Source organism: Parasteatoda tepidariorum, chromosome 9 (genome assembly GCF_982258835.1).
Source record: "Parasteatoda tepidariorum strain Cologne lab strain chromosome 9, Ptep-v5.0, whole genome shotgun sequence".
NCBI classification, from domain to species: Eukaryota; Metazoa; Arthropoda; class Arachnida; order Araneae; family Theridiidae; genus Parasteatoda; species Parasteatoda tepidariorum.
In genome coordinates, this window is record NC_141763.1 from 77,006,405 (window position 1) to 77,019,097 (window position 12,693).

Genomic DNA, 12,693 nt, shown 5'->3' on the forward strand with positions numbered 1-12,693 from the left:
GTCAGTTATTGACTTCTTCATTTTTGGCAGGATACCCAGGATATTTTTTATTTTTCTTGGTAATGATTTCATAAATTACTTATTTAAGAGATCATTTATTTATTAATCATTATTAAAATTAAATATGCCAAATTAAATTTTTTCTGAGAATAAAAAAAGGCATATTTAAAACTGTTTTAAATGTATTTCTTGCAGAAAATGTGAATATTGCTTTTTTAAATTAATGTAACAAAATAGAATTCGTTCATGTGGAAATTGCAGGAATTCGTCTCATACAACAACGCCCCCTATAGTTCGTTGCGATAGCGAATTATCTACACAGAGACTTAAATCGTTTGCTTATTATTATGTCGAATTATTTTTTTCTTCTTCAGAGATATACCAGGCTTTGAACTTTAGCTTTCAAACTAGGAAACAATTTATTTTTCCCATAGAGTTTAATCGCGAACTTTGAAATGGGAAAAATATTGAACCTTTAGGAAAACATCAACCTTCTTAAGATAATACATGCTTTCATATATGATAAAAGCATGAAATATTTCGGTCCTCAGTCGATATAGCATTTTACATTTTGCTAGAGATATTGATTCTGGTGAATGGGATTTGAAGATAATGGTCTCTCGGGGCGGCACGTGCTCACGTTCACGTATCACCTCATACGAGTTCTTTTCTGACATTATCCATCGGATATATCATTTTTGTCTAGGTTCTGAGATTGATCAAACTTTTTGCCACAAGTTTCTCGGAAATGGAAAAGAAAATCAAATTGATTTTAAAATTTTATAGACTAAAAATCTACGGTCCCCAACTTTCCATGATCAAAAACTGATTTTTTTAAAAACTTACTAGGGATAACACTTTTCTGGATGAAATGTCCAATTTTTTCTACTATTGTTCACCTTTTCGATAGGAATAACCTTCTGAAAATGCTTTGAAAGAGATTCAAAAAATATCGTAAAATAACTTTGACTTTTCAGAACGAATTTCTATTACTTTAAAAGTCAAAAATAATTTTTATAATTATGTAAGTAATTATGCAAATAAATTAATTTTCATAAGTCTTTTGTTTCTCAAAAATATCAGTTTTGAAATTAAAAAATAAGGTTACAATTTAAGCTCAAATTAAATTCCTCCTAAGTATAAATTTTTTTTTGTTGCAAAATTCGTTCAATGTTTTAACTATAATAGAGCAAGTCGTAAGCTTTTTTAAAGTGTGCATACTTCTTAAATTGAGAAAATAATATTTTATAATATTTCTTTTTTTACACCGTAGACTTAACTAGTTGTACAGTGTGCAAAATAAAAAACGGAGCATGTTTAATAATTTTTGATCCAAATGATCGGATCTCCACGTTTTAGGACTCATTCTTAATGGTTCGAGGAGGTGACCTCAAATATGCTAATTTGAGTTCAAGTCCTCGAACCATTAAGAATGAGTCCTGGAACTCGAAGATCCGATCATTAGATCGAAAGTTATTTAGGGTGGACAGTTTTTTATTTTGCGCACTGTACATATATTTTACAGATTTTTTTAAAATGTTTTAAACGCATGCAGTTGTGGTAAGCGAAAATGAGTCCTGGTCATTCTTTCCAGCAAGTCAAGAAATCCCATGTTTTCTAAAGTTAATTTTGGCGTCCATACTTACAGATTAGATTATTTAAAAATAGTTTACTGTCATAAATGTATACAGCGCTAGAGCGTTGGTCTTCTAACTTATGTTAACCACATTTAAATCAAATTTGTAAAGTAGGTTAAAACAATATAAGGAATATATTGAAAAGGACTAAAGGAGGTAAAACATATGCCATAAGAAATTTCTAAAAAAAATAGTTTAAGGTTATATAATATGGGCTACAAGAAATTTCTTAAAATAGTTATAAGAAATATGTGTTATAAGAAATAGATGTAGGAAATAATGTGTTATAAGAAATACCTTAAAAGAAATAACAACACTTTTTACAAACATTACAATCTATTCCATTTTCTTCTTCTTTCCTAAGTAATCAAAATTGAATAGAAAAAAATCATTAAAAATGAAAAAGAAGAAAAAGTATTTTTGCAAAAAAAAAAAAAAAAAGCCTTTCTGGAATGTTTTCTAAGGACATTCTTAATTGCATTTAAATTAGCAAAAGAAAGACATATTTATTTTATTTAGATTTAACGTTTCCTCCAGAACATGCAAAAAATAAATCATTTAATGCAAAAGTAAAACTTGTCAGTATAAAGAAGAAATTGCACAAGAAGAATCGTTCTAGAACAAATTGCATCAAGGCAATTGCTTTTATTTTACTGAGAGTCATTAATTGCAAATAGTTTTGTCGAAAGCCTTACCATTTCTTTACTATTTTGTAAAGATCTTCCTATTTTTTTTTTATTTCTTGCTCTGTAATGCTTGGTTGTATTATTCTCCCATCATTTCTGATTTTCTCAGATAAGAAAGTTTTAAAAGTTTCATCGTATAGCTAAAAGTTTTATTGTTTGATATCTTTAAAGATTATATGTTTTACAGAAAATTGTTTTGAGTTTGCTTTGTAAATCTCTGGTTAACCCTTTTCTGATATTGTCCCAATAGTTTTTCTGTATTTTTTTTGTAATTTCATAATAAAGGTTTTGCGAAGAATTTTGTAAGATAAAATTTTTACATTTTTAATTTCATTCTTTATTGGGTGCTCTTGAAGAAGTTAAGTGATTTTGCTTAACCATGCGATTTAAATCTGATTTAATTAGATGCCGACGTCACACTTGCGTGTCGAACTTGATTGGCTTCTGAATCGACAAATGCTATGATTTACCTACGAGGACGTCACTTGCAGTTGTCCAATTCTTAACACAACTTTGTGTTATAGATATTTTACTTAGGCGGAAGGATTTTCGTACAGCAACCACGAAACTTTACATTTCGAACTATTAATAATTATTATATAGCCATAATAGAAATTCATAAAGAAGCATTCAAAGTAAGTAAAATAATGTTTACAAAAAATTCGGCATTAATTTCGTCTAATGATGCAGTTAGAAAGAAGTGCTCAGTTGAAGCGCAGTTTAGAAACTTATGGACGAATTATCTTTAAACATCTTATTGTTTTTAATATAAAAAAAGAGTTTAAAATAAGAAAGTGGAACCAAAAGAGAAAGGGAAACATTTCCTCCGATTTTCTAATCGTTGTCAACAGTCCTCCATAGATCAAAATCCTAGACACTCTTCTAAAAAACAACCGGGATCCATTGAAAAGTGAAGGAGATATGTTTTGATAGAACTCTACTTTGTGAAATACGAATATTGTCAGTATACTGTCTATTAAATAGAGATTGAAGAGAAGAAAGGAAGTTGGTTAAAGGAACAGCTTCATGGGCAGATGACGGTAGATATTTAAATCGCGATAACCATTTGACTAACTTCCACTTCACCATCTTAATGCATAGAATAAGTACCTATAGAAGTGTAAAAAAGAAGAAAAAAAACATGTTGAAAAACATTCTAATCGATGCAGGGTAATTTCTGTTTTTTTAAAAGAGATTTCCGTTGTACTTTAAGTCAATATTTTTAATATTTTGCACAATATCGAAGAATGGTATTTTGGAGAATCGAGCCATAGAATGACTATGCTTAACTTCACAGGTTTAAAACCTCTTTGTCATTTTATGAATACGAGAATAAATCGAAATCTAGATATCTCTTCAAGTCTTTAGCATTACGTAGCGGATTACCCATTGAATTACTCTTTTAATTACCCATCAATGAGAATTAATCTTTAAGTCACTTCTTAAATTTCCTATTAATGACATATTATGAAGAAAAAAAAATCTTGGCATACGCTTACATTTTTTAATGTTCTACCGAAACTATTATTTTTCAGTGAAAAAATGTATTTGCAACCGTTTCGGCTTCAGTAAAAACTGGAAACTTAAGTTTTGTTTTATTATACATGCATAATAAAAGCGCAAAGATTACCGCTTTGCAAATTATTCAAATTTAATCATTCTTTTCTAAAATCGGGGTTACCAAAGAAAGGAGTTTGCAACTGTTTATTGCTTTATTATATTTCTTAAAAAATTACTTGTAGAATTAGGTTTTCGTCTTGAATTTGAACAATTCAAGTTCACATCTAGGCTTCTAGCTTGCATCAATCACAGTGCTGATAAAAGTATTCTCAGTGGCTGACGGGTCTGAGTCCTCTTGTGCGTGACCTAACCAAGGGAGGTTTTCTTGATTGGGTTAGTTTCAATTAAAGTAAGTCATCATGAACACGAGTTTGATTTAATGCTAGGTCCAGAAGTTTATTCATCTTCTAGGCTGGATTCAAATTACAAGACTACAGCATTAAGAAAAAGGTATGGTCCAAATTATCAGAATATGGAAAAATTTTCTGTGTTTCTGACTCTATGGGAACAACAAAATGCTTTTAATCGAACAGCTTTGGTTAGCAAAAAAATATGGTTTTATAATCTGTGGTAAAATTTAGTAAATGTGGTAAAAATTTGGTTAATTTTGTCATGATAGCTTAATGCATGGCATAAAAACCATTATTCGGTCAAATTTGCTTTTTAATTTTGTAATTTTTGCTAAATGCGTGATGTATGGTAATAAAAATTACAATTTTGAAAACCAGAATTTCCGATTAACCGTTAGTATATGAACGGAAAATTTACCACGTGCATGTTATCGTATATTTTAGTTTTTATTGAAAAAATTCTGTTTTTAATTTTTTTTTTAAAACCAGAAATGCTATTTATTATCATACAGAATGGTAATTTTACCAGAATTTTTTCTCCGAGTGCATTTAAACATTGAAAGCTAGACACGTAATAAAGGTCGGTTTTTCAACGGTAAAGCTAAAATGAAATAATAATTTGAAATTAACTTAAATAAAGGTGTGTTATTCAGAAAGATTACCGTTACCCATCATATTTGAAGAAAATGTATATTAAAGATCCATTGTAACTGTATAACTTAATCTATCATAACGTTTGAAAAAATCTATATTAGATCCTATATCTACTTTATAGTCTAATTATTTTGCATGCACTTATTAGCACAGATATACAGAATCATTTTAATTCCTTCTTTCGCAATTAGATATTCGACTCAGAAAATTTTTTGTGTGGCTGTTTGTCTCAAAATTTTTTTAAAAACTTATAAAATTTTGGATTATAAGAAATGCTAGCTTATATAATTCTTATTACCTTCAAAATCAATTTTCTGTACTTATTATTTAAAGCATTTAATTGGCAAATGAGATTAAAACGATGGAAAATTATGCGAATTCATGAAGTTCAGGGATATTGAATCCGAATGAGCTGTTAAAAATTTATTAACCATTTTTTAGCAATTCATACTGAACCTACTGTTTTTGAGTACAATATTTATTATTGAGCCTTACATGATATAAAACTTATGAATAAAAAATTAGGAAATTATTAAAGTCATTTCTGCAACTATAAAAGATTTAATTAAATTGCTCACATATTTTTGATGAAAAAGATAGGAAAAATAGAAAAAATACTATTTTTTATATTTATATTGTGTCATGACAAAAAAGAATTCAGGTAAAAATTCCGATTATTTGTTCAGTTTAATTAAATAGATTGAAAGTCAACGATTATTAATTTTTCGGTGATGTTGGTTTATTAAAAGTTGTATTTTCATAAAAATATTAACGCCTAAGTTAAATGAATAGCTAATTATTTTTTTTCTAACAAGTTAAATATAATCTTGACAAATAGTTAAAAAAATTAATTAAGCATTTTTTTACTTGTATATATATTGAAATTCAAGAAATGAATGTAATTTAACGTACCAAATTTATGTAACTTTAAAAAACTGCAGCAAATTTTCTTTACTTTTATTTTGTAGAATTAATTGAATAGTTTCTGTATCTTTATGTGGAATTAATCATATTACTTTTTCTTTTCTTTCTTTCTTTTCTCTTAGTGTAAAGTATTTGAAGTATTCATTTCTTTGAGATAACTATCCATTGTCAATAATTTTTGCGAACATACATTGTTTAATTTGCTGTTGTAATGAGGTAATATTATTAAAATGCTTAATGCTTTCAGAATATGGTGGTCAAAATTAAACACATGTATTACAATTTTAGTGATAGATCTTGCAAGAATTTTAAAGCTGTCTCTGCTAAAATATAAAGAACACTGTTTTTAGATATCTAAAAGAAATTTGTTTAAAATGGGCTTTGAATCTTGTCTAAAATATTTACTTTACAATTTTTTGACCAAAATTTTTGTAGGATAATTTTTTTTGCACAGATATGGCTACGAATTTCACATATAAGATAGTATAGAAAAAGTGTCAGTGTAAGGAAAACCGGGTAGTTGATCTTAGCTATAAAAAATATCAAATACCGAGTTAATGTAAACTGGCTAAGCTTAACTTTTAAAGAGCATTTCTGTATTGAAAATGCGAAGAATATGCCCAAGGCAGTGCTCATTAACTTAAATACAGCAGCAAAGGGAATGCCGAAATACTATGCATTAACTTAAAAAAAAAAACACCAGCACACTGAATACATTCCATGCATGCAGGTGCACTAATTATCGGACAAGAGTATCACGAACAATGGTCTTTAACATTGAAAAATATCATCACTGCAGGGAATACCGGGCAGGTGTGTACCAGGCCGTGTTATGAATTTGCCTTTTTTTTAATCATATTTAACACAAGATGTGTTTACTATTAGTAATAACCGAACTCGCATAAACAATAATCAGGCTGGAGTGCATTAAATATTTCCCAATATTCCCTATACTTTTTTTCAAAGAAAAAAAACCATTGCTCCGTTTGCACTTTCTCGGTGTTCTTTATACTATTTTCTTCAAGGTAAAAGGCCTTTGCCCGGTATTCACTGCACTGACATTTTTCTTGATCTACCTGAGGAGTGAAATTTATATCCACTTTAGGGTGGAAAAAAGCAGTCACTTAATTTTGAAATTAAAAAAAAGAAGATTTTGTTTGCTGGGCCTGTCTAGAGAAAAATGCATAAATTCTTTAGTTTTCCCCAACCGCAAGAAATTATGTTACTTTTCTATGGAGAGGAAGCTTGAAGTCTATTGTAAAAGCGGTGCCGTTTTCTAAATAGTTGGTAGATCTTTTGAAATTGGAAGAGCAAACGATCTACTACTTATTGACTCTGTTATACTTATTTTTTTATTCCGGTATACTTGTATTTGTTTTCAAATTTAATTGTGTAATATGATTAATTTTACTATAAACACATACTATTATATAGAGAAATAATTTATTCAAAAGAACTTATGTAATTTATTTAAACAATAACTCGTTATTTAAACCAAATCGTAATTTACATTAGTTGATAAGAAAAAAATGTACTTTGTCTCCGATGATAATTTTACAGAATTAATTTAAAATCTTGATATTTACATTTATCATTAATACTAGATATAGGTCATTTTATAGATTTAAGGTAAAGTAAATAACCAAATGATTAAAATGATTTTAATATATTTGATCAAAGCAATAAAAGAAAAAGATAAACCCATCTGCTAATTATCACTTTAGTTTTTGCCGCAGCGGGGCGTTGTATAAGTTAGGGTGAAAACAGTTTCTTTTCTCAAAGTTTTGAAAAACAATTATCGCTTTTACAGCATGTTGTGGTATTTTATTTTCGAAAGTGATAATAGTGAAAACTTTCTAATATGTCTCTGAGTCATACTGTTAAAACATGGAGCAGAGAATGTTGAGTTGTAAAAAAGATACATGTCACCACATCGATAGTACTTCACGAATTTTTCCCTATAAAGTAGCCCACGTTAATTTGCTTACATAGTTATCTTATTCTGAAATATGACCAAAATGTTGCATTACATCTAAAACTTGAATGAACCTATGATTTATTGTTAAGAATGGTAGTAAAATTGTTATAAATTCTACTCAAAAAAGTAGAATTGATAAAATTTCCTTCTTTCTATTTAATATTAATTACTAATGGGCTGCGCCCCCTGCTCTCTAACGCTCGCCAACCCCCGAAAATTGCTACGCAATCTTATATGGTTTGCTTCGCAAACCAAGCTCGCTTCACTCTCTACTAACTTAGGTACATTGCAAATGTACAAAATTCTAAGAATTCAAAACAATCATTCAAATCCATATAACAAATTTAAAAAAAAAAAAATTACATCTTTTTAGTAAATACTAAGTAATTAAAATAAATTTGAATTCAAATAAATGACATGTAATTCGTTAAACCTATTAGAAATGCGCTATAGTGTAAAATTTCTAAAACTGATATCTCTTTAAAAAGGTTAAAATTTTGGCTATAATTAATCGTCAAATAAATTCGTGATATGTAAATTCGTGAAAAAAAGCGCTTTCGACAAAAATAGAGATCTATCGACAAAGACTGCCTAGCTTAATAGTATGAGATTGCCGCAGCTGATAGGGTGAATTTCGGAAGAGATCAAATTTGGTGAGAATGCTCTCTCTGGTTATTTCAGTTTCCGTTTTTAAAAGCGCTATATGTTGAGCCACCTCAGCTAGATTAGGCATGTGACATTTTTAGCTGCAATCATTGGTCGATTTTCTAGCGTTGCCATTCGGGGAGTTGTTATGAGGCTTTTTTGTCACCGTGTAAGAGAAATATATATATATAGATTTTTATATCCTGTTGTTGTTGTCGTGTTCATGGATGAAAGTTGTTCTCTCGATGCCATTAAAGGAGCAGGTTGACTACAGGTGCAAGCTCTGGTGCCTCGGAGCTATATAAAGGATCTCCAGAAAAGGAAGAATTCCGAGCTTTAAGATGTTTGCAGTGAAAATTGGGGATTCAAAGATATGTTTTAGTGCTGGGAATCTGGGCAGTCCTTGCAGTTGATGTATACATGATCTTGTATTATCGGGATGGATTTTTCTGCCCTTATAATGTTTTGTTCTTAGTCTGGTTAATGCAGATGTAACATCTCTAGGACAATCACAGTTTGTGATCCGTTGTTTCCTGATGAACCTGCTAATTAGTCTGCATTTGGCTACTGCATTTGCATCAACGACGGTGATGTCTTTATTGGATTGGTTGTTGCCACCAAAAGATCAGCACATTTGTTTTTTATATCCTAATTTTTTAATATAAAAATCAATTTCAAATATCCAATTAATTTTTCAAGTGTTTTAGTCAATAGAAAATTTCTTTGTTTATAAAACAGGCAGATAACTAACTAAATAAATAAATAACACATAGAATTAAATTATACAAGTACAGACATATTTTTAACAAAAAACAGTTACAATATATTCGGAAGGTTATTTACTTTTTCTACAGAATCTTTAAATACCATATTATGATTCACATTATTTTTAATATTTTATTTGTGAACAATAATTATTGCTTACAAGTCGTCCTAATTTGTTTTAAACAGGTTTTCTCCAATTAAATTATTTTTAAAACTAAAAAGAGATTTATTGTGAAAATTTCAGATTTATTTAATTTAGTGATAAAATTAATTCAATTTTTAGTTACTGCATCATGTTTTAACTAAAGCTATATTGGATTTCATATAATTCATGATAATGATATTTCCGAAATTAATTACTATTTCAATATAAAAACTAAGTACTATTCGACTTTTATCTCTAAAATAGTACCCATTTATATTAAACGCATCTAAATTAGATTAATGAGATCACTAATGCTCTTTAAGTTCCATCTATAAATTTTCTTAAACCAAGCATCATTAATTGTAAAGAAGCCGTAGTTAAAAATTTCGTATTGTTCTATAAATTCGGATTAGTTCTATAAGGGGTTTAGTTAATTATTTTAATATCTTTCCTGACTAAAAGACTATTTGCCTAATTGAAGTCTAATGAATAGCTCAAACTGCATTTTATTTCTGATCATTAAAGAATTGTCTAAGATGATTATTTTTTTAATGGAAAAATCATGACATTTTAATGGAAGTTATCTTAATTGCCTCGATACGCATTTATTATTTTCGTAATTAATTATCATTAATTTTAATGGGTTTTCGAAATATGAGGTATGTATTTCCTAAGTTTGAAAGAGGTTTTTCTTTGGATATGTAAAATAGTTCGATGAAAATGTTAGAGTTTAGATCCATGCTTTATTAACTCCTGCTTAAAAGTTTAAAAGTAAAATTTTTATTTCTTCTTAAGGAAGAATATTGCGCTTTAACTTTTTTTTCTCCAGAAACCATGGGTGAAATAATAATTGTGTTTCAGTGTATGACAACTATTTTAGTTTTTTTTAAGTAAATAGTAGTCAATATATTACACAGCATTTTTCTGTCAGTAAACTATAATTTTTAAGTATCATAAATATTTCCTTGATGATTTTCCTTGATGTAGTTGCTGGTTGATTAGTTGTTGTTGTTAATTTCTTATTCCTTGTTCTTGTTGTTCATTTACGTCACACTAGAGCTGCACAATGGGCTATTGGCGACGGTCTGGGAAACATCCCGGAGGATGATCCGAAGACATGCCATCACAATTTTGATCCTTTGCGGAGGGGATGGCACCCCCGCTTCGGTAGCCCGACGACCTGCGCGCGAAGTCGAGCACTTTACGGTAGCACAGTTTAACAAGGACTAATACCGCACACCCTCGGTCCCTACGCAGACTGATCCAAGTGGTCACCCACCCGCACACTGACCGTAGCCAGTGATGCTTGACTTCGGTGATCTACTGGGAACCGTGTCTTAACGATCAGTCCACTGCGGGACGTTGGTTGATTAGAGAAATAGAGAATTGGACATCTACAAGTGACGTCATTGTAGATATATCGGGGTATTTGTAGATTCAGAAGCCAATCAGGATTCGACACACGCGTGTCGTCACTTACAGGTATCCAATTAAATCTGATTCGAACCATGTGGTTGGGCAAAATTACTTCACTTCGTTTCGAAAGTAATAGGTTTCAGGTTTTGTGTTTTTAGAGCATTGAGAGTAAAAGTATTGTCAAAACTACTATTGTAAAATTTACTGTGTTTCAGGAACTGTAAAAAAAAAAAAAAGCTCAGTAATTTTCACTGACGTGCTTTGGTAATAATTTGGTAAGATTGACAATGGTTGTAATCTGCGATAATGATACCTTAAAAGATAGCATAAAAATCATTTACTCAGTAAAATTTACTTTTACCTTTTGTATTTTTTTCTAAATGTGAGGTAATAAAGACTACAATTTTGAAAAACAGAATTTCCGGTGAATCGCTACCAAATGAAGGGAAAAACTACCAAATATATGGCTCAAATGCTACATAGTTTGGTTTCATTTCCCGAATTATGTTTTTTCTTGCTGTTGTTTTTTTATCAGAAACATTATTGACATACAGCGCAATAATTTTGCCATAATTTGTTTTTCCTACGTGAGCATAAAGAAATTTCTCTAGAACACATTATTAATTTAATTATTTTTATTTATGAAATATTCTTAAGCGGGCTTTACAAATGACATATTTCCAAGCTGATTCGTATTATATTTTATAATTTTATAACCGTCGATGAACAGCCGACCCAATTTTATGGGTTTACGACTACTAATGTTCAACTCCGTATCCTTGTAATTTTGAACTCAATCCAGAAGACAAGGGAACTGCTGGATCAAGTATTGGGAGAAATTTGCCTTCGTGGAGGACTTTTTGATGGAGCTAACCCGCATTTGCGTCACATGGAGAGGAATACTACGAGAACCTCCCACGGTTATCCTGACGGCAAAAGGACTCTAACCCATGATCCGTCTACCACTGAGGATATTTCATGTCAGCAGTGTGGTCGGTGCAAGCAGGATGTGGAATTGTATCTACCAGCCATAGTGGGATTCGAACCCGGTTCACCTCATTGGAAGGCGAATGCTCTATCCCCTGAACCATCGCGGCTCAAGCAGATTCTTATTAATCAAAAATCGAGCCAAGTGCAGAGAAAAAGTAGTATATTATAATTTTAACTTAACTTAAGGATAAAATGCAACGGATAATTTTAAACGCCAACATATTGTAGTCCACAATACCTTCAATGGTCTTTAAGAGTATTTCTATCTCTTTAAGCCTTTGACACAGATAGGACATTGGTGTCCCTTATATAGATTTTTTTTCTGATGCTCTAATTACAAGCAAAGATATATTTTGTCATTTTTTAGTTATGGAAAACAGTTTCACAGTTACAAGAAAAAATCTGTCAGATTATCAGAATTATATTTTTACTAAAATGTAAAATAAAAAAAAAGTAGTTTGAAAATTCCTTTTCATTCATATTTAAAAAGTTACCAATAATTAATTGTGTAAATTAAAGAAATTTCAATACCCTACCTGTTTCTCTTACATATAACTAAATGCAAATAAGTGCGAATTTGAAAAACTATTGTTTAGAAGCAAGCCGTGTTTGAAAATTTTACCTAAAAAGACGAGAAAAAAAAACATCGGTGTTTCATACTGTATTTCATAACCATAAATTATTAAATTGATAAGTATAATATTTTTTATTAATTTGAACTAAATTTTCACAAAATAAGGAAAAAAGTATAAAAAATATGTTTAATAAAAATTCTGCTTCTGAAAGTTAAATAAAATTTATTATGTGGTTAATAATTGTGAAGATAAAAAGTTTTGTTCTTTTTGTATGCCTGTTTTCTTAAGAAAAAGATTTAATGAATATATTTATTAAGGATATAACTAGAAGATTAAATATAATTTTAAGGTTTCAATAGTATTATAAA